We start from the raw sequence: 23456 nt of genomic DNA on the forward strand, positions 1-23456 counted from the left end.
TGGGACGCTTTATGTGAGGAAGTTGGGGTTGAGTCACCAAATGCTGGACGTGACTCAGGACGGGGAGTCTGGGAATAAAGGGCGCGAGGTGAGATGTTTCAGAGGTCAGATCGGGATTTCTGCAAGGCTGCCCGCTATGGAGACACCTGCACGATTACTCCTTTCACCTCAATGGATCCAAACCAAGTGTTTTGTTTTGTTTTGTTTTTTTCCATAACGGAATAAACGATGAGGTGGCTTTGTCTCGCGTCTGACCTGAGCTGAGAAGACGCACCACGGCCATGTGCCTTTCACCCCGCCTCCCCGCTCCCCCCCCGCCCCCCCCACCCCGTCTTCTCCCAGCTCATGCTCCCTCCCCCATCATCCACTGCTCCACCCATCCTCCAGGGGTCATCGCCCCCTTTTTATCTTGGATTGCCCTCGAAATATACGTGAACTCTCTTAAGGATAACGTGGGAGTCTGTTTCCTCGTGAAACTTCCAGCCTTATGCCTAGGCGGTTCCCGCAGCTGCTCGGGGCTGCCTTAGCTCTGAAGGCGGCTTGCGGCGCGGCTGAGCGCAGCCTTCGTAGGATTTTCTCCACCAGCGAAGCAGCTGCCTCTCCTGGGAGACTCGAGTTGCGCGTCTGAGTCATACGCAAAGATTCCATTGTAAGTCATGCTGTTCCCATGGAGGACGTTCCTGGGCCCAACCTCCCAACAGCAAAATGCTTCCCCAGTGGCACACGAACCCGACCAGATGGCCAAACAGAGCGGGTAAATCTTAGGGAAGTAAAAATTATTTCAGTTCAAGAAAAAAACACACTACCCAAAATCGCCCGGAGGCTTCCTCCTCTAGTTCCTTAGCAGTCCTGACGATGCACAGAGGACAAGGCTTATCTCTGACACATCTGAAGTCATGCTCGCGGAGGTGAAGTCAGTTGATGGCGCACTTCAGACGCATACCGAAATCCCCCAGTGGAAACTGGGAATCTCCACGGTGCTTCAGATAAAAGCTCGAACAAATAGAAGCTCGCTCCAGGGCCACGGGCCGGGGCAGGACCTTGAGGACGAGTCCCCCTGGGTGCCTTCTCAAGCCAACTTTGATACTTGGGACAAGGGAGGAGCATCTGAACAAATCCCCGCTGACTGTGGTAGTGCCCGGCATCTGCTTACACGCTGCCCTGGGAGAGGCCCTGCGAGGCGTCAGAGAAGTCACGACACGTGCCGACCCTCGGGGACCAGAACGAGCATCCAGCAGGAAGTTTTAAACTATGCTTCACAGTTCTCAGGTTGACGGGAGGTCTGAGCCTTGTGCTCAGAGGATGATGTAAGCACCTGCGCCTGGACCCGGAGCCGCCCCCAGGGGAGACAGCCGACTGACTCACCGGAAGCCCTGGCTGCCATCCCGCCTGGAAGCGGAAGGGACGAGGAAGCTCCCAGAGCTCAGGGTTGGTGCCGCAAGAGTTAATAATCTAAAAAAATTAAAATAAAATAAAATTTAAAAACTCTATCTGCCCTGGATGGCCACAGGACTGTCTCTTTTTTCCCACCAAGTTCCTGTCCTGTCTCTGGTACTGAGGAGGAGTCTTCATTCAGCTGGGTCTGTGGCAGTCGTAAAGCATAAAACTTCAAACCGAAGGCGAGGCCTCCCTCCCCTTGACTGTGGAGGGGTCTATAACCCCTCTGACCAATAGAAGATGATGGAGGTGGCCTCTGGGGCTGGGTATAAAGGGTTGTTTACCAAAACACTTGCCCTTACACTTCTGAGCCTTCAGATCCCAAGTCTGACTACCCTGGGGCCACCATGCTCGGAGGAAGCCCAAACCACACAAAAAACCCACATGTGGACATTCTTCTGGGCACCCCTCTGACATCAATTTCCATGACACCGCAGCTTAGCCCAGGTGCCAGGCACGTGGGAAGAAGCCTCCACATGACTTGAGTCCCTCTCAGACATTCTAGTCCTCCCAGCTAGGACCTCAGATGCTGTGGAGCAGAGACAAGCCATCTGTAGGATGCCGCATTTAAATTCCTGTCCCCCAGAATCCATGAGCTTAATAAAAGGCTTCTCGCTTTATGCCACCAGGCTGTGGGGTGGTGTGTCACACAGCGCTGGATGACCGGAGTGTAACCTAGGCCGCTTCTCCCAGCCCTTGCAGACAACCCATAAACGTCTGCGCTCCAACCAGCCCAGGCGGCAGGCTGCACGCATCTTCCATGCACTGAGTGCTGCGGTGTCAGGGAAGGCCCCAGCCTCTCAGGAACTTCCAGTGAGGCGGAGAGACGCACCTCCACAACCGGTGCTCCCTCCTGCACACTAACAAAGGCTGTGTTTAGGGAGGGGCCACGCAGCCCGGCACCCGTGGGGGCGGGGAGCCTCCCACCACCTCCAAGCACATGGCAGTTGGGGACACTAATTGCCTCGTGTTCGGGGAGCGGCATTCCAAGGGGGCAAAATTCACCTAGAGGACAATGTGATTTGTGTCCCCTGGAGTTGGAAAGCTCTGTCCCTGGCAAGGGCCTAGGGTCTTCTAGAAGCTTCTGAAGTAATTCTTCTGACTGCTCAATGGAAAGCACAGAGCCCTTCCAGGCGGCAGAGGCTGACTAATCATGGGGACGGGGACAGTATGTGCTCGAAAGAGGGAGGAGGAAGTGCTCCTGCGGGCGCCCCTGGCGGCACATGAAACGAACGAAGGTCATGCTCGTGAGTCACGACACCAGGGCAGGAAACCCTGGAAGAGTCCTTGCTCCTGGCCTCTGGTTTACCCACCGTGGGCCTGTCTCCTGGCACCTGCCTGCTCTGGGACCGGCCCTGGGAGCACCGAGGACACAGGCTTCCAGAAAACCAGACACTCGCACAGGAGCTAAAGACCAAATTCCAAGGGCTGAAGTTCTCTGGCCAACAATGACTTCACATTCTTGGGAGTAAACTCTTGACCAGATGCGAGAGGAGAAGAGCCATGTGCAAAAACAAGCAAAAGGGGGTTCCGAACCCAGCAAGTCTTTTGCAGACAAATCCGCCCTGCGGGACTCAGACCCCAAGCCCTGGGCCCCCAAAGCCCAGCAAAGGGCAGGATCGCACCTGCCTGACGGGGGTGAGGGGGTGCTGTGGACTCAGCCCCAGAGACAGTGTGCCCTCGGCAGATAACTTCCAGGAAGGCAGCACCTTTGGGCTCCACGTATTTGGAAGCCCAACTCAACTATGAGCACTGTCTGGAAAATGAGCTTTTTCTGCCCTGGCAAATGTCTTTTCTATCTGTTTTAAATTTAAAAGGAACCAATGTCCTAGAATGTTTAGAAAATGTAACTCCGCATTCTCTTCCATGGGTCTTTACCTTAGGAGACCTGATGCATTTTGATTCTACATCTTGTGTCGGCAGCTGATATCTGCAGAAAAAGAAACTGAGGCAGCAATTATGGGAGAAGTTGGCAAAAGTCGAGATACTTACAAACAAAGATGAGACTTGCAGTTGTGAGCTCTTTGGGGGCAGGAGTGTGTCTCGTCCCTTTTATTAATAACATTATGATAGCATTGAAGGGGTTTCAATAAGGATATGGTGAATGAATGAATGAATGAATGAATGAGCTAATGGAGGGATGAGTGAAAAGCAAATGCATCAAGTGAATAAAGAGCAAATGAACGAATGAATGAGTCCATGCATACTTGCCTACACAGGTGAGATGGCCCTTGATAACACCTTCTGCCCTGCAAGGATCTGAATCCCAAGCCCCGTCCTCTTTCCTAATCTCCATTCCTTCATCTCTAAGTACTCTCTGGCCACAGCTGTTGGACCACCTGGCACGACTTGAAGATTAAAACTGTGGTCACCTCGTCACCACATCAGCACCCTGCCCTCCCACTGCGTCTATGTCCTGTTGAAGGCACCGCCCCCCTGAACAATGATCCAGTGAAAATCCCTCGGTTCCCCTTTACTTCCTTCCTCCCCTGAACCTCCACAGCTAGTCAGACCCCCGGTCTCTCAATTGCATTTCTCAAAATACCCCCCGCTCTGCCCCTCCCCTTTCGTGCCTTGGTCTCCATCCTCCCTCTGACATTAACACCTCGCACACGCATCACCGCTCTGCCACGGACCGGGATCCCGCCTCCAGCACGCGCCACTCCTGTTCTGACCCTAGGCCGACGGTCCATGTTTTTTTAAATCCCTGTGCCAACTGACCTTTCTGTTCGACCTGTCTGTCCTTATCCTGTCCTCGCCAATCTGCCCACCCCACCAAGCTCACCTGTGAAAGGCATCACGTCCCTCCTGTCTCTGGGGTGAGAATCCACACTTCAAAACCCAGCTCGGCTCCTGCCTCCACGGAGCCTTTGGGGACCGCTACCCTGCAAGGGGTCACTCGCTCCTATGAGGAGTTGACCCTGAAACATCTTCGTCCCTGGGCGGTCATGGCGCCCCCCCCCCCCTTGCAGTCTGATTCTCATCTCTGAGCCTCACCTTCGAGCCTGTGGCCTTCTGTGCCCCCCACTACGGCACTGGCCGCTCGATCGTCCCCTGAGATGCTGGCACCAACCGCCACCGGCATCTTGCTTTCCATTGCTTATTATCCCATGACTACAGACGTCCCAGGTCTCTCATTCCTCGGGGGTGCGCCCTTTACTCGATCACTCACCACACTGCGTTAAAGCCGTCTGTTTGGCTTCTCCAATCGATCAGAAGCTTCTAGAGTACGGTGAGTCTGTCTCGTGCATCTTTTTCTCACCAGTGCCTAGCGCCCGAGGAAACGCATTGGTAAACGAAGAATCATAGTGATACTTCAGCTATGGCTTCTCGTGCACCTGCTGTGGACGACACTCCACGGGGGAGCTGCCCGTCACGCTTCCCGGCCCCGTGGGAGTTCGCTGTCATTCTCTCCATTTTACGGATACGGAAACTGAGTCTCAGAATTTAACTATCCTGCCTGCCGTGGAAATGAGATCCAAATCCAGGCCGTTTAAGGTTACGACTGACACTCAGCACCCCCTTCTTATTTTCCTTCGCCCCCCCATTGTGTTCCTCATGCACAGAGAACCCAACAGCAGTGCGCTCTTGCAGAGGCACGGAGACTCGCGGACGCCGATGACAGAGGCGCCCGCCAAAGCGGCGGGATTTGAGATACACGGGGAAGAAGTGGTTTGCAGCCACTGTCGCTCAGACTCGTGCACTTTAACTGGCAAAAGGTACTGCCACCTGGAGGGTGATGCCGTCTGTGAACACGCGCAGAGGCCGCCTTTGTTTGATTCTTTGTCGTCTGGTGATGAGAAAGACAACGATAGGGATAAATTCACCTTTTTAAACTTGACTCGAAGGTTAAACTTATCCTCAGACAGCTGCATGTGTATACCGATTTATTAATCTATAAATATTTCCGTCTCCAATTAGAATATCAGTTTCTTTGTTAACATGTGAGTCTTTAGGGAAAATACTTGGCTGGCTTCGGCTACATGCGGTTGTTACGTAGACCTATCATCAAAGAGCTGGCGAAAAACAAAGGCCCAAAATACAAAAAAAAAAAAAAAAAAATTAAAAATCAATGTAAAGAAAGTCTCTAATTTAAACGGCCAATTCTGATATCCTTTTTCAGACAAATGTCTGTTTCAAAACAGCTGAATTATTTCTTAACCAATGGCAAAATAAATAAAGGTTATTTAATAATTTAGTACTTATCTATATTTTTGCCCTCTTAATATTCTAAAATACAATTAAGAAGAATGTGGTTTATTTTACTACATTAACTGAACAGATGAGTGATTTAATACTGTTTATAAACACATGTTCAAAAACCTATCTGTTTCCACCAGCTTTTCAGTATATCGTATTGCTATTGCCAGGAATTTTCTAAAGTTTCAACCAGAAGTGACAGAAGCTATTACTTTTAATATATGCAAACTGCGCAACTTTAAAAGCTATTGTCTATTTAGCGAAATAATGAAATAAACGTAATAAGAAAGAACTGAATGCTTCTGTGCATACAGCGATTGATCATGAAGACGCATTAGAGTGAAAAAATAACGGGAAAAATATGGAACATTTCCCTTTATGCCGTGATCTATTTTGGGCAGCTTGGTCCCTACGCCTGTCACTTTGCCAAAAGCCAGGATCCACATGTGCTCCCTGTAGGTACCTTCAGATAAGCACCACCTTCTCACCCTTAAAAGATGCTCGAATTATGAAACTGTTCATGACTTAATTACTGGATCCTGTTTGACACATGGATAGATTTGGACACTGGTTAAAGGACTGGAAGACAGTTTTTTAAGATTCCTACTTGAAAGTGCTATGATTTATTCAGCAATGACTCTTCAGCCTGCACACAAGAACAAAATGTGAGTCTATGCCTCGCCTGAACTGGAGTTTCACAGCAGGTTTTGATATGAACACCATGTGTTCATCTAGAAGTTTGAATGTTGTCAAAGTACTCATAGATTGTTATTCACAGCAGTAAATTACTAGGCTCCCGGAACGTAAGTCACTCATCTCAGTGTGAGCTGGTCCTGTCTGGTCCAGGCCCCACGAGACCGAAGACACCAGTAATTCAAATGGAAGTCTAGGGCACAAAAGGGTCGCGGTTTCCAGGGCAGAGGAAGGGCCATGGAAGGGAGATTCTGAAGCGGTGTTAAAGAACAAACCCCAAGGGTCAGTAAGGAACCTTGGGGGCTTGTCCCCTAGCTCAGAAGGAGGCGGGGACAGGGGAAGAGGCTGAACACCAGAGGGTCTCCCGGGGCTTCTGTCTGAGTGGTGAGGCTGTACCCACAGGAAGACTGCCCCCTGCTGGAGGAGACGGACAGTCTCCTCCCGGCAAGTCTTGCCCAGGCACAGAGGGACCCGCCACCTCCTCCAAGGGCTTCCTCCGAGCACGAGTCTGTGCATTCCACACTACCGACCTGAGACAGGCAAGCACCTGGGCCCCCCATGGTGAATGTTTACGCTGCTCGCAGTGTAAACCTCTGGGCAAACTGCCACACATCGATCTTCAAAATTATGTTACATACAAAACAGGTGAGCAGAGGAGAGGCCTCCCGCGCCTGGGCTGCCCGCAGACCCGCGCCCCGCAGCCTCCCGCCCAGCTGCACGCAGGCCGCGCTGCTCGGAGGTCCCGGGAGTGCCCCGCTGTCCAGGTTAGCGTCGATGCCGCCGTGGGATCGAATCGGTGCAGGCTTTGTAGAGGGGGAAAAGTACACTTTTGTCACGAAAAATTTCAAACACTGACAAGAGGAAAGCTAATACGATAGTGAGCCCTCATCTATCCATGATCCAGTTTTAGTAATTATCCAGTTATTGCTGATCTTTGTTCCCCCCCCATCCTGCCCCCTCCTTCCCTCCCCCCCCCCCCGCCCCACATACACTTTTTTCTGGACTGCTGTAAAGCATACGTCAAATATCATGTCGTGTTGCTATCGGTTCTGCAGAAGGCATCTCGGAGAGCCCTGTTTCCGCACCCGCCCGCCCTGACAGCATCACACCCTGCGCGACACACGAGGGTCCCTCACCACCAGCTGCGGCCCTTCCCATTCGCGCTGACCCGCTGGCTCGCGGACGTCGTTTTCCGGTTCACACAGCGGAGCCGGGACCCACGGCCTGTGTTGCTATGGCCACTGTGTCTGCGGTAACTTCTCGACATCCTCCTTTCTTCGGACTTCCTTAAGTCCCACGATTAAAACCAGAGCTCAAAGCAGCGTAGAGGACTTAATTTTATTATGGGCTGGTGATCTTTGAAACTGTCCCACGTGGAACTCAATTCGTGAGCGCCTCATGACGTGTGGGGAGATCGCCACAGTTCGAATGAGGGAACCTCTGTTCACCTCTCCCCCCGCCTCTCACTCTCCGTCCATTTTCAACTTCCAATCTCTGATCTCTAGAGCCTTGTAAATATTTTCATATTCCTTTCCTCTGTGTAATATTTCTTTGTTGTGGCATCACACGCCAGCTTCTGAAAGGGACAGGCCATCTCAGGGCTGGTCAGGTCAGGGCTGGCGGGCAGGGCCAGGAAGCGACTCCTCGTGCCGATACCAAGGATTCAGCTTCTGGAATCTCTGTGCTTGTCAGAGAGGCCATTTGTCCGCAAAGACCTGCTGCGCGTTGATGGGGGCTGGGCCCTCGGCAGGGTCTTCTGTCCTCATCTAAACCAGCAGTGCGGCTCCGATCCCAAGCCTGTCCACAACCAACGTCGCTGTCCCACGACCTGTGCCACCGGCCACATGGCAGAGCTGGGCTCCGCCTCCACGGAGCTCAGTGTCCAGGAGCTTACAAAGGGCGCCTCAGCGTTCAAAGCAAGGAGGGAAAATCATGCCGTTCTTCGCCAGCAGGACTTGTGAAGTTTACGTATGAGGCTCTGTCATGACTTAACGAACAACAGAGAAAAAATATCACTGAGGAAAGACCAAACCCTTCCAGAGAGGCTGGCAGTGGCCTTCAAGGGGCTGAGGCGTGAAATGGAAAAGGATCGCTCTGGATCAGAATCCACTTGGTACAGTTATTAAAACAATCCCAGAGTCTAGTTTTTGTTTGTTCATTTCTTCTTCTTTAAAAGAAGCATTTTCTCACATTTCCATCCAGTCTCTTCTCTCTGCAAATGTCTGGGGATCCACGGCCTCTAAAACTCACTGCTCGTGACCCATCTCGCACGGTCATCTACATGCAGTGGCCACCGGTGCCCTGCCCGCCCACCAGGCTGACCCTGGGTTGGACACCCCACTCCTCCCCACAGCCAGCCTGTGACTAAAGATGCTCCCAAGAGCTTTTCAGTTATCTGTTAATTAATTCATGCTGGTCTACCGTCTATTTCTGAAAGTATCCATTAAAAAATGAACTCATTTTCAAATAAGCCAGCCACAAAAGGACAAATACGGTATGGTTCCACTCATATGATGCATGTAGCAAAAATCATAGAAAGGGAAAGCAGAATGACGGCTGGAGGAGGGGGAACTCATGTTTAACCAATATGGGGGTTCAGCTCTGCAAGAGGAAGAAGTTCTAGAGATCCGTTGTACAACAGTGTGGCTATACACTACTGAACTGTATGCTTAAAATGGTTAAGACAGTAAATCTAATATTATGTCTTTTTACCATAATGTAAATAAATACGTAGATAGATAAACAAATAAATAGGAACTCATTTTAAGCAGTCTTATTTTGCTTTGGCCCTGATCCCAAAATAAACACCTTCTTCAGTTTTGCATTTCTCATTTTTATACCATGCTACTGGTTTTTGTTTCCGTTTTCCCTTGTTTTTTGCATTCCTCCTTTCTGAATTTCTTGGTCACCGAAATTAGTTGACAATTTTGGTACCGTTGGGGTTTTTAAATCTATGCTTCGCTGGAGCACAGAGAAGGTATCCATTTGGAATTGACCACTTTCTTGTATGAAGTATTAATTATTACTTCCCAGATATCCTTATTTTACAAATGAAGAGAGGTGAATTTTTAGCACTTATCAACTTCCATCTCTAAAAAACAATCCAATTTTGGAGTCTTCAGGAGTTTCTTACAGATGCAGTGAAGTCCTGAGCCAGAAATGGCCGAATCCTCCGTTAGTTTCCTGACGAGCAGTGAGTGTTGACCGGGTGTCACAAAATGCCTGATTTTACATTAATCTACAAACCTTTGCTAAACGTCTGTTCCCTGCGTCTATTCGGTGAGCTTATGAAATATCCACCTGGCAGTGAGGGGGTCGGTGGTTATAGTGGGGGACCGGAAGAGGGGCTGAGCTGGGGCAGGACCCTCTACCTCCTACTGAAGATTCTTCTGGAAACGACACACATAAGGCTGAGAACATGCTTCAAGCAAGTGGGTCACCTGGGGAAAGGGGAGGGGCCCGAGGGGGCTGCCAGGAGGAGCAGAACCACCCCCTGACCACCTGGTAGGTCGAGGGACCAGGCGAGGGTTCTGTTCTCGCCGCTCACAGCCCATCAGAATCACCCAGAGCGGTTGTGGGAAAGAGATCCCCGGGAACCTCGCTCCGGCTTTTAAAAACATGCCGGGTGATTCCGCCGCACAGTGAGGGTCGAGAGCCATGGACCGGAACCACGGCCTGCAGTTCTGCGACACTCTTCGCAAAATGATGAGGCCACCTCCCTGCTCCCACCCCACCCCTCTTCCTGGGGACAATGCAAAGCCTTCCTGGTGTCCTACACCTCCTCCATGCAAAGTGGGGTCCTCGTCCCAGAGCACCTGTGGCAGCTGGGAGCTGAACAAAAATGCAGAGTCTCGGGCCACTCACACCTACCCAAGGAACAGCTGCATTTAACGAGATCCCCAAGTACGTGTCACGTCCATTAACGTTTGAGACGCTCTGTCCCATGCCATTTTAGAATGCCATTTTTATATTGCAAGTTCTCTCTGAGGCGCTCTAAAAATAAAGGCCAGTGTTTGAAATATGATGCTTCGTTATGCCTGCCAGGAGCTGCCACTCCCAGATAAAGCAATCTCCGTTTGTATTTCCTGTTGTCACACGGACCGACAGCTACAGTCGAGGAAAACTGTTTACTCTGAAGTCAAACCTCTGTCCCTTGGCCCAGATGATCCTCGAGGCCTCTGAGGGATTTCTCAATAAGAAGCAGAAGACACTCCACCCTGACGCCATCCCAAAGGCCAAGAGGGAAGAGTTATTTGCACATGGGGATGTCGATGGCATGACTGTATCACCCTTAAAATTTCATTTTCCCTTCACATCCAGATCTAGCCCCCAAGATAATTTATTTTTAAGTTATTTTTAAGTTTCCAATTTAAAAAATCTTGGAAAGTAGTTGACCTATATTTACTGTAACCATATTTTCCAAATAAAATTCCAGACACGTGGTCTGATAATTTGTGTGTACTTACCACACTATTTAAAAATAAAGTGTGTTACTTTTTTTCTGTTTAAAAAAAGTAACTCATGTTCGCTTTAAAGAATCGGATGAGGCCATAGAAGAAACAAATCACCTGAAGATCTACCACCTAGAAATATCCACTATTAACATTTTGATCCATATTTCTCTTCAGTTTCTAGCCATAACTGAAGGTACTTTTTTTATCAACTTAGGTAATACACTGTATATATAATTTTGCCTTCTGAATTTTCCAAATAAAGCTGCTCCGGGATTTTCTCATGTCACTGAAGATTCTTCATAAGGCTTATTTTTGATGGCTGTATGCTAGTCTATCTTTGCATAGCCATAATTATTTTGCCCCCCACCAGTATACACATCACTGAACACTTAGATCGCCATCATTGTTGGCTCTTATTAGAATACTGTGATAACCATTCTTATACATATGTCTTTTCACACTTCTGAAAATTTCCCTAGTCTATCCAGGAAGCAAAAATAACTGCATATTGGGATAAAAAATTTAAAAAAAAAAACAACTTTTTAAATCTCTCTATAAACATTATCTACTTTTTTTATGGAGACATTTGCCAGCCTCTACCTAACACCTGCTTCTGAAAGTACCCATGAGAAAATATTATATATCAGTCCAGATAATTGGAAGGTTGCAAAAGCATATTAGTCGAGCACTTATTATACGCCAGACACTCTTAGGGTTTTATATGTACCGTGTCGTCGACGCCTTACAAAGTGCCGTGAGAAAGGACAAGATGCTAGTACAATTCCCGTTTTATACACGCAGAAAACTCAGGTGACTAGCCGAATGGTTCAGCCAATCCATCGTAAAGCTAAAAGTTAACGGTGAAAGGGATTCGGTGCAGAGTGTTATTCCTGTTTTTTGTTTGTTTGTTTCTAATTCTAAGGATCATGCCACTCCGGAGGCTTCTGCAGCAAGAGTCCCAGCTGAGGGTCTGAAGAGGATCGATAACCCTCGGGAGAGACCCACCAAGGGCAGTGCTAAGGCAGACAGCCGACCCTGGGCTGAGACCCCTGTGCAACGAGGCTGAGAACGTCCATGGTCAAAGCCATGCCCTCAGGAATGCTGGCGAGCTTGGGAATGGCAGAGAGAAAGGACACCGAGGTGAACCAGGACCGACGTGGCCACTTTCAAGCACACACGAGACTCCAGGAGCCCCTCTCACACAGGAGCTTGGGATCTCACATAGGTCACTGCCATCCTGTGGAACCAACAGGCAGAAGGTGACTTTCATCTTCCCTTTTAAGGCGAGCCGATGTGGGGCTGTGCAAGCCACCCCAACTCTGCACGTTTTGCAGGCCGTGCAAGGCCGAAGGTATCGTTCATGGCCCAAGGGGCATACGGGTGCCATTTGCCATGCTGGGCATCTCGGGGCTGCATCCTTTGCCCATTATGTCTCTAACTTCATCTCCTACCTCCCACACTCCACCTGCTCCCTCAGCTCCGGCAACACTGGCCCCGAGCTGCTCCCCCAAGGACCTGGTCCCCCAGTGTCCCCTTCTCAATGACAGCCCTATGAACAATTACAGTTCCCAATCCCTCCCAGTACTCCCACCCAAAGCCCTCCAACGGGTCAGTGGTTTTTGTTTGTTTGGTTTGCTGATCTGTTCCAAGTGCCTAGAACATTCCCAGCAAACAGCTCTCGGTAAGTATGCATTGAATCGAATGAAATCAATCGCTAAATGGGTGAGCTATGGAAATAAGTCTTGCTTTGGCTATTTTTACAATATGAAAACTACAGGTCTGAGAGGTAAAGTGACTTTAGTCACGATCACTTGCAGGTTTTCTTTCCCCTAAGTGCCCTTACTTCCAGCAGTGGCCTTGACGTCCAGCTCGGCCCACGCAAAACTCCCCCAATGAGGCCAGTCACAGAGAGGTCCAGACCACGTTACGGCGGTTGACATAAGGTATAAATGACGACGAGGCATCATGCTTCCAGAGAGTGAGCTTCGGATGAATCTCCAACTGAGGGAAACTCTTTTCCTGAGCAGCACGTAGATTATATACCTTCTCCTTTCCTACCCTCCCCAAAGCGGCTGTCACATAACCACGGGGCCACCAGCAAGTCAAGGCCTCCGAATCCACCTTGTTTAATAGCTCAAATGCATCGCCGGCCCATCCCTGCTTCCGCTCTGCACATGGCTGGACATGGGGCAGGGGGTGGGGGAGGAGGTAGGGGGAGTCTAGCCCGCAGCTCACTGCAAATGCCCAAAGTCATAAACACCTCTCCGAAATATTTCCCTCTTCCCTCACCAAGATTTTGCAAAAACAAACACAGACAGTACACAATTTTGGAACAGACTTATTTTTCCCATGATCTCCGCCCTTTTTTAACAAGCAATTTGTTACATAGGTTGCCTTAAAATAAAATCAAATCTGGACAGTGATGATCAAAATCGATACTCCACAATGTAAAAGCTATATTCTGAGATTTCAGATACAAGGTCTGCAGTCCTTCAAGAGATCCCTGTGTGGAATTTGGGGTGTGCGAGCCCCCCTAAAATTGCATATAAACTTTTGTGGATATATGAAAATTCAAGCTTTTTTTTTTTGGTGCCCTCTCATAAGATTCTCAAAGGGATATTTCCAAAAAAAAAAAATACTGGGAACCGATGGTTTTTGATATATAGTGTCAAAAACTGAATAGGCGAGGATCAAATTTAAATTCACAGTGTGCTATGCAAAATTTTTGATAAAGAATTATATCTACAATATTAACACTTTCCGGTTTTGGAGACACCATTATCAAAATACCACATCCTCGCTAAATTTTTTGTTTGGGTAACAACAAACGGGATAATAAGTTAATTTTCCCCATTGTTATTGCTTACTGGCACCAAGATGATCAATCTGGCCTTTAACCATGTCTGTCTCTGTCTCTCTCCATCTCACAGTTACCCTTGTGCAAAAGATCCCTTCGTAAAACAGATATTTCAAACTACGTTTTTCAGGCAAAGACCCTGAGACTCAGAGTTAAGGAACACATTAGGCCACTCGGCTGGTAAATGCAGGAGGCCCGAAAGGCCTGCTAGATGCTGATACTTATGGGTTTTCCAACAAGGAAAATCCCTACGTTCTGAAATTTAGATTCTATTTTCCAAAATCGGGATTTTCAGTTCAAGTTTTTCCTTTAATGGTAGAGGGGTTAAACTAGAATATTTCATACCAGTAATCACATTTATGAACTGTACTCATGAAAAGTTTTTTAAATTTTGGTAGTTCTGACATGGTAAAAGTCATCATAAACTATTTTCTCTAATTTTGGCTCTGAATAATGACTCGATGGCAGTCTAAAACGCTGCTGTCACCTGGTTCAGAAGTTCCCAAGATCCTCCCTTGGGAGCCAAATGACGCAGCCTAACTTACACGTGAGAACTTCTCTGAGACCAGAGTGGGACCTTTCTTGATGATTATGAAGATTAGATGTTACTGCATTTAGCGAGTGAAGGCCAGGAACACATGCGACGATTTCGTGCGAACTTCCACCGTCCCACCAAGCAGTTCCTCAGGTTAAAAACTCGGTTTCCTGAGCCTGGAACCTGACTCCACTTTTACATGTAACTAGGAAGCATTTCGCACAGTTTCGGGAGACACCAACCTTTCCAGGAATGCGACCGTCACGTGAGCCAGAGAGAAAATTGCACGTTGTGTCTTCCAAATGTCACCAAGGGCTATCCATCGTTTCAAGAAATCGCGCCATCAGCGGCAACCCAGCTCAGAGCACAGCTGTCACTCATCCGACCCTTGCGGGCCAGCGTGAGCTCCTAGTGGCCGCGTTCACGACGCTGCTGGCGTGAGCCCTGGCAGTTCTCGAAAGCGGCCACTCCCGAGCACTTGCATGTGGGAGATGAAAGCTATATTTGATTATTATAAATTTTTTTCTTTGTATTTCTCTTTTATTTAGCGCCCAGAGTATTATATTGATTTTTTACAATAAACTTGTATAGGTGGGTGATATTACTTATGGATAAGGTGAAACAAAATATTTGCTTTTAAAAAGAGTCTTTGGTTTGAATGAGATTTAGACACTGGCGTAAATCATCTTTAGGTTCAAATGTCTTTACACTGGTGTAAAGTATCTTTAGGTTAAGGGTTACCTAATTAAATGGCCTTTAATTCATAAGGATTTTTAGATAGAACGTAAAATCAATGATTTCTATTTAACGTAACCCTATAAAGGAGCAATGTTATTACCAGTTTCTAATATTCAACTACAGGTACCCAGGAAAATAATGTGGGAACTTTTAAAACTTTCCAATATCTGGGCCCCTACTTTGACCAATGAAATCAAAATCTAAGTATCAATTGCATGTACTTGAACCTTAGGACAATCCCTTAGAGAAGTGATTCTCCATCCTGGTCATGTATTAGGAGGTATCCCTGAATGCAGCAGTAACCCCAATAAAAAAGTCTGACACCCAGGCCACACTATTTTTTCTTAACGTTTCCCAGGTGCTGAGATTCACTCTCCCAGTACTCAGCTGGGAGTTCTGAGAATGTGCCGTGTTGGTCAGGAAGGGCTACGCATTCTGGAACTCAACAGCCAGGCTTCGTACCTGAGCTATACCAGTTACCCCTCTGGGCCTCTGTCCCCTCCCTTGTCACATGAGGATCACAATAGCATCTGCCTCCTGGGGCTTGGGAATTCAACAAGTTAATACATGGAAAACCCATAGTTGTCCTTCTGTACTCTGCCATCACCCAGTGAGAATTAGGTAAACAGTAGAAAAATATTCGGCATAATCCTATCCCTCTGAAGCATCATTAAAATTTCATATCTTATTAACATCTGTTCTATGACGATAACATATTCTGATTTAAAACTGTTATTTTGCTTTAAAGTAGCAAACTACCATTCTTAAAATTTCTGTTTTTGGTAGCGCTCTTTTTTTTTTTTAATGCATGAGTTTCAAATGTACAGCACAGTGGTTAGACATATATATGATCTACAAAGTGATCCCCCTGATTACTCTAGGACCCACCTGGAACTATTTGGTGGCATGCTTGGTTCGGTCAAAGTCAGACTTCCTTAAGTCCAGCCTCCTGTGCTGTACATCACTCAACTGCTTGCCACAGCCCAAGGCCAAGGTTAGGGGCTGAAGTCAACCCCAGAAAGCGCCTGGAAGAAGAAAGGTGCCCCATAGTCATTTAAAAGTAAGCATCAAGGTTCTCGAGCATATTTTCAATCTTCAATATTTCTGAGAGCACGGTTCAACATATATGTGAAGCATGAGCAGAAATCTTAGATCTTTAGGACAGGGGAGAGGTTTGAAAACTGAGACTGCAGGAATCTGAGGACACGGGGACTCCGGGATGACTTCGCGAGGAGAGAATTTCCGCGGAGCTGAGACGCTTGACGACTCGGAGGAAATTCGTGCGAGCGGCGGGCTGCCCAGCTCCCTCCGCTCATGCACAGACGCTTCGGTACTATTTTCCTGGCACGCGGCAGTTCATTCCCCAGACCTGAGAACATCGTCCAAATCCTAACGGACGCTGCAGCTCCTCTTAACAGGGACACGGAGATGAGCCAAGGCCCCTCGTGTGTTGAAATCACATATCGTAATTGGAACAAAAATTCACATTTTCTTCTTCACGTTTTCTGTTTGAATTTACAACAGTCTATCTACATATTGTGTGTGTGTGTGTGTGTGTGTGTGCACTTTTATAACCTGAGAGATCTGCACCTCCTAAAATGTAAGGAGGGTCATACCGTTTGCTCTCTACTAAGGCGGTAAACAGGACCCCCAAAAATGCCTCTGGCATTTCCACCCATTCTGGGATGGTGTAGCTGCTGCTCTTCTAAACAGTCATCTTTTCTCTATAATGTGACTCAGTTTCTCCTAGAATAGGACTTGGCAAACTTTTCCTATAAAGCTCAAGATAGTAAATGTTTTAGGCTTCGTGGGCTGTCTCTTTTACATTTTTTCTTTTAAATTTAAAAATCATTCCTAGCTCCAAAGGTGTGCAAAAACGAACTGCAAGACGGATTTGGCTGTAGTTTGCCAGCCCCCAGCTCTCGATAAATGGCTCTAAAACTAGTGCCCAGGACGCAGCCGATGCCGAGGCTTATATTCCCGGGCTGCACAGAGTATGGAGCGAGGACGGAGAGTAAGAAGGAGAAGGTTCGGAAGGATAACCAGTAAGACAGGGACAATGCCTGGGTCTTTCGTCCACAGAGGGGACATCCACTTACATCTCACTTTACACTCATTAGCTACTGTCGTTTTATCTGGACTGAGAGAAAGGCAAGAGGGAAAGGCTGTTGGAGAATTCTCCATGTGCTTCAAACAGCCTTGGAAAACAGAGATAAGCTCTCCTTTTGGAGAAAAGGGCCAGCGTGCTGCCCACTGTGAAAGATTTGGGTTCTCTAAACTCAAGATCTCCTCCCATAATGCAAGCCACCATAGGTATGGATATCATCTGGCCCTCTCGACGGTGCTCTGTGAGAATCGAGACTAATGCAAAAAAAAAAAAAAAAAATGCTGATAGACTGGCCACTGCTGTGAGTAATAAAGTCCTGTGTCTCTGACCCAGGAGTCATGTGTCTTTCTAGGCCAGGACCTTGAATAGAGAAGTATGGGAAAAAAAGGGACTATGAGCCAGGAAGTCATCTTCCTAAGCACACTGTGAGCTCTTCGGATATCTTTATACTTTATGCGATTTCATGTACTTCTCAGGTTGTTCTCTTGAAAAGATTCAGAAGACGATGAGACATTTGAGAGCAGTGACTGTATTTTGTTCACTTCTATGTCTGATTCAGAATCTAGAACAATGCCTGGCATATTACGGATATTTAGTAAATGTAGGAATAGGAAGGAAGGAAGGAAGGAAGGAAGGAAGGAAGGAAGGAAGGAAGGAAGGAAGGAAGGAAGGAAGGAAGGAGGAAGGAAGGAGTGAATTATATTCCTGGCCAATCCGGCTCAGCCTGGGATCCCTCCCCTGGCATATTCCCTTTACAAAGTTTATGTTTAGCTCCAATTCAACTCATCAGAGCCAAAACCCTGTATCTTGCTCAGGAATATGCCTATCTATAAGATAAGAAACAAAAATTAACACTCACGTGTGGCTTCCTACATCCGCCCCCTGCCCTGAGTCACCCGCCCGCTGATGCCTGTCACGTGTGGCTTCCTACATCCGCCCCCTGCCCTGAGTCACCCGCCCGCTGCGGGAGAAGCCCAGGACCCCGCCCGGAAGCGGCCCTGTCCTGGGGGCGTGGCCCTGTCCCGGGGGCGCGGTCCTGTCCTGGGGGCGCGGCCCCCGCCCACCGTCCCGATAAACAGCAGTGTCCCGTGCCCTGCGCTGCATACAGAAGGCCAGCTCTGCTTCAGGTCACAGCGACCTGGACCGGGACGTAGGGCCTGAGCAGAAAGCAGCTCAGGTGGGATGAGCACCTGAGCAGCCGAACACCCCTAAGGTGACCCGGCCCCAGCTTCTGTCTCGGCATCACTCCCACACTGCGAGCAGCAAGAAGAGGCCGCAGTCTGCCCGTCTTGCATCAGAGAGGTGGGGGGAGACGAGTCACCAGGACAAGACGGGAAGGGGAACAGAAAAGCGCCCATGGGAGCAGGCTGGGCCCTGGTGGGCCAGGTTACTGGTTTGGGTAAGGGTCACCTACTGTTCATCAGACAAGTACACACTCTTCTTCTGGAAACCGTTTCCGACCGCCCCACCCCCATGCACATGATTTCCGTGGGCAAATATGTTTCCCTCTCCCGGTGCTGCAGCTGTTAGTTGTGGAGCTCCTGGCTGGGCGGCCGTGGTCCCCACAATGTGCATGCAGACGTCCTGGCTTGCTGAGCAGAGGAGGATGCTGCATGATGAGCAGGGAGGAGAGAGAGAGATTCTCGTTGGCTTCTAAGTCTCTGGGTTCCAGTTAATCCCGAGACCCGGCCATTTTCCTGTCCTTAGGTTTTAGATGACTCACCCTCCTAAGTTAGATAGTTGTTATTTGCAGCCAAAAGAGATCTGTCTAGCAGTCCACATGAGCCCCTGGAGAAGGAAGAGAGAAGAGCCCAGCAGAGGCAGGAAGCCTAGCCAGCAAGCGCAGACCCGTAGTGCAGGCTTAATGAGACTGAGATCTCGACCATGGCTGCGACAATGGGAATGAGCAGATCCAAATGACCAAACTGTGGAAGTGATGACAGGGCAGAGAGTTTCCCAGCATTTTTAGTGCTCGCCATAGCAACCTAGACACCTTTGGCAGCTGCAGCACCTTTATAGCAATGATGGGTACAACAGCCTCGATACTAACCCAGTATCTCCCAGGACAGGACTTCGAACAACAAAACATGTCAGAAACCCTAGGGCATTAATTGAGACTCAGGGGATCTATAAATTAACCCACAGAAGAGACTTTACTCAGCCTTTCCAAAAAGGAAATTAAGCAATTCAGTCAGCAATTCACCAGTAAGTCCTACTTTCTCCAAATAAAAGGAAGCTGCAATCCTACAGGAAACACCAGGGTCTGTTCCCCCAGAGGCCCTGGACTGGAGATGAAGCATCTGGTGTCCAGGGAAAGCTGACGGGCTGAGAGTTAAGTCTGGAGGGGTGCCATGGTAACAGGAGCCAAAACGTGTCCCAGTCCAGAGAAACACCACAGCTCATCAGACTGCAGTCCATGGTTCCCAGCCACCTACACAAATATTCGTGGATCCTTCCCCTGCACTCTAGACTGACGATAAGCTTTGGGGGAATTTATAAAGTAGCAACCTCACAGATTTCCTTACACCAATCTTTCCTTTAACTAAGATCCCTGACATTAATTATTAGAAATATAAGAGGGAATCCCTTGATCACTGATTCCTTCAGGGCCTTTTTTTTTTGGAGAAAAGTTTATACAGAGTCCTATCATTCCATGGCATATAATCTCATTATTCATCTGAAACTCCAGGACCTCTAAAGAGATCTAACAAAATGAGTTCAATCTAACAAAAAGAATTCAAACAACAGCCTAATAAAAAATAATAATAAATATGAGATCTGTAGCAGAATTGAAATAAGTTTATTCTTTGACCTACCAGAAATCAATTTTAAAGTATAAACATTTTAGTTTCTGCACCATGAGAGATGGGGAGTAACCTGAATCAGTCAGGATCGGCAACATGTTACACTGCAGTAACAAAAGATCCAAAAACTTTGCCGGTTTTAACAAAGGTTCATTTCTTGTTCATATCTAACACAGACCAGAAGGGGGCCCCACTCACCTACAGTCACTCAGTAGCCAAGGCTAATAGATCAGCCACCACCTCTGATTACTGACTACTGCCAGAGGGTAGGGGGCATGTGGAAACGACCTCACAGTCTTTTCATGCTTCCAACTAGAAATTACGCATGTCAACTGCACTCACATTTCATCAGCCAAAGTAAGTTACATGGCTACACCTCACTCCAAGTGGGCAGGGAAGTGATTTCCTACCATGTGCTCAGAATAGTAGAGAACCAGAAGTACTTGGCGAAAAGTACTAAAGACAACCGCGGCATCCATCTTTGGAGACGATCTAAACACTCAACCATGAGGAACTAATTGTAAATGAAAAGAGAGTTCAGAAAAGAGTCTAAAATAATTGAGAAAATTTCATACAAAAGTTGGATCAAGCTTGGTCTTCGGCAATGGGAAGGGGTTGGATAAGCCGTGAGGAAGGCATGAGGTGCAACAGGGGGGTGGCGCAGACAGTGAGTCAGCGGGCGCCCCGAACGTGGCATTCGTGGGAGATGATGAGGAACCTGGCTGGGCATGTTTGTGCTACTGGGACTGTCATTCCTCAGACGTCTGTTAAGTAGACTTGACAACCGTGGGGTACACAGTTGAATAAAAAATATAATTTAATCGGACCCACAGAATATTAGAAAAATATGTCGTTACACTTTATTATGCTTATCTAGTATGTAAAAAATGGGAACATGACTTCCAACATATGAGGAAATCTGAACATACGTTCCAACCTCCGCCCAATTCTGCACTGCTCTGATCAATATAAGTTGTTAGCGCCCACAACAGTTTGAACATGTATCAAGAGAAGCAAAAGGGAAATAGTTTTCTAAGTCTATCTTCAAATACTCCTCTCGTCTCAAGACGAGAAGGATAGCACCTACCAGTTTGCAGTCTGACCATCCTAGGTGAACACTTATGCAGAATAAGTGTAACGCCTACATCTGTTCCCTTCCCAAAACTCAGCATATATTCAGCAAATTGGTTAACTCATAGTAGAAAATAGAAGAAAGGCGGTGAATTATATCTATAGGTATTTCACTACACCCTAACCGCGAAGGGAAGCTACAAATAGGATAGCTCATCCAAATCCTATTTGAATGTCCACAGTTCAGTCTTCCCACTTAATACAGAAAATCCAGGTTTAAGAGTAATAGAAAACAAGATTAGATAAGTAGGATGGACTAGATTATGGCAATTCTTCAACATCCAACAAAGAATTAGACTTTATATGAAAGGCGATAGGAAGCCTATATAGATTTGGGGTCAGAAAAATGACATAATGAAAGCCCTGGTTTGAGAAAATTAATCTGAAAGTAGTATGCAAGCAGATTGGAGAAGATGGAGTCAGAGAGACCTTTTGGAAGATGTCGTATTTATACATGAGTGATGATGAGGGCCCAAGAGGAGAGATCGGAGAATCTTATGTTAAATAAATAAATAAATAAATAAATAAATAAATAAATAAATAAATAAATAAATAAAACGAAGGCAAGTGAGGGATGACTCAAGGCTTTCCAGACTGCGAAACTGGAAGGGTGGAACCACCAACAGAAGTGGTGACCTAGCAAAGGGAGTAGTCCAGGTAGGAGAGGCCCGAAAGCCAAGACTCAGAGTCCCGTCTTCAGTTTCTCTGAGATTTATGGGAGTGTGTCCTTCTTGATCCAAGACAACACATGACGGTAAATAAAGAGGTCAGTCCATGATTGACCAAAAGCATATTTCGGTAATTCTCTAGGATTAGAATATTCACATGAGCAGAAAACGAGCGTTTCGGCCAAGAAGAGACAGACCGGCTGAGCCGTAATCCGAGGCGGAGCCTCCACGGCCTCTCGCTTCCCCCCGTGATCCTGTAATTCTCATTCTGCAGCATTGCTTCTTCCGCGAAGCGTTCTCTGACTCGGGCCTTAGAACTACGCGCGCCTTCCCGTGTGCTTCTAGTCACACTAGGCACTTAAGGTAGCTTCTATAGCAATTACTTATTTCCATTGTGTTATTATTATCTACTTATTGGTCTGAAGTACAGACCAATAGCCAGAGACTGTTTTACCATCTTTATACCCATAATGGAAGTAAAGTCACGTAGTGAGCACATAATATGAATGAATGAAGACTGAGTTGACAAGATTTCTGATTCTGGTTTTGATGAACTAACTTTCAACGGATCAAACTTCCCACCAATTATGAATAGAAAGTAGAATAAAATACAAAAAGAATCTGTTTGAAGGCACTTGGGTGCTGCCAAGGTGGCCAGAACTTGAGGGGCTAAGATCCTGAAGAAAGAAAAAAAAAACATATTGATGAGCCTGACATTCATTATACACCACTTTTCTTTTTTTTTAAAAAAAAATTGCTAATTTATAAACAACATTGTTCAAAGGTCTGAAAAACCAAGGAGAAAGTGGCAACTGAGGGAATGAGAAGCTAAGCAGACCTTATGGCAATCTCACAAAACAAGAGGATTAAAAGTTAGAATCCAGGGGTCACTTAGGCCCCTATCGCTTGAGGGGCCAGCATCCTAGAGAAAAGGGATATATGGAGAAGAGAGACCGATGTTTGCCATGCTTTCTCCCTAAGTCATTTACTAGTTTGTAAGCGGTGCCTAAGAGACTAAGAAGTCAGGCAGAACTTTCAGAAGTCTCACGGTCCTATAGAGACATAAATTGAAGGTCAAGGCCCGCTCAGGCTTTCATTTGGGACATCCTGAGATGTGAGTGAACCACAAAGAAACCAACCCTCATGAGAACTGAAACCAGCCTCTAGTCAGCTCAATCCAAGATTGGATTTAAGTGACCTGCCCCTACTCCAGCTGCTTGCCAGATGTGAAAATAATCTCTCTCTGAAAAAAGACAACATTGCCCAGAGCCTCTGTAATTTCTCACACACAATGCTGGGCATTCCACGAAAGCTTGCCAGGCATACTAGGAAAGAAGTCCAAGTGACTAAAGAACAAGAGAAAAAAGAGAGTATAGAAAAACACCCACAAGAGATCCAGCCATCAGAGTTATCAGATATGGAATTTAAGATGACTGTGATTAATAAGTTTGGAAAACATGTGACAAGCTGGAAAACTTCACCAGAGAAGTGGAACCTATAAAGAAAGATCAAATGGATATTCTGGAACTGAACTATAATAACAGATATTAAGAGCTCAATAGATGGTTTAATGGATTAGACCCAGAAGAAGAGAAGATTAGTAAACTGGAAGACAGTTCAGTAAAAAAATATCCAGTCTAAATCAGAAGGGAAAGAAAAGAAATGAAAATTAAAAAAAAAAAAAAAAAAAGCACACATTATATGGGATATGGTAATTGGAGTCCCAAAACAAAAAGAGAAAAAAAAATAGGGCTGAAGCAGTATCTGAAGATATAGTGGCAAAGATTTTTCCAAAATTGATGAAAGGCCTCAGTATGGCTGACTAAAGTTTT

General features: G+C 47.0%; 1 long non-coding RNA gene across 1 annotated transcript in view; it reads right to left on the reverse strand.

Annotated features, from left to right (window-relative positions):
- Positions 1–372: 372 nt before the first annotated feature.
- Positions 373–23456, reverse strand: part of LOC107514726 — a 42406-nt gene continuing 19322 nt past the window's right edge. The window contains exons 4-7 of the long non-coding RNA XR_004951481.1: positions 15803–15939; positions 14419–14653; positions 3316–4705; positions 373–1452 (exon numbers count right to left, since the gene is read on the reverse strand). This is a non-coding gene — a long non-coding RNA (uncharacterized LOC107514726). The remainder of the gene's footprint in view (positions 1453–3315; positions 4706–14418; positions 14654–15802; positions 15940–23456) is intronic.

This window comes from Rousettus aegyptiacus, unplaced genomic scaffold (genome assembly GCF_014176215.1).
Source record: "Rousettus aegyptiacus isolate mRouAeg1 unplaced genomic scaffold, mRouAeg1.p scaffold_m13_p_1, whole genome shotgun sequence".
NCBI classification, from domain to species: Eukaryota; Metazoa; Chordata; class Mammalia; order Chiroptera; family Pteropodidae; genus Rousettus; species Rousettus aegyptiacus.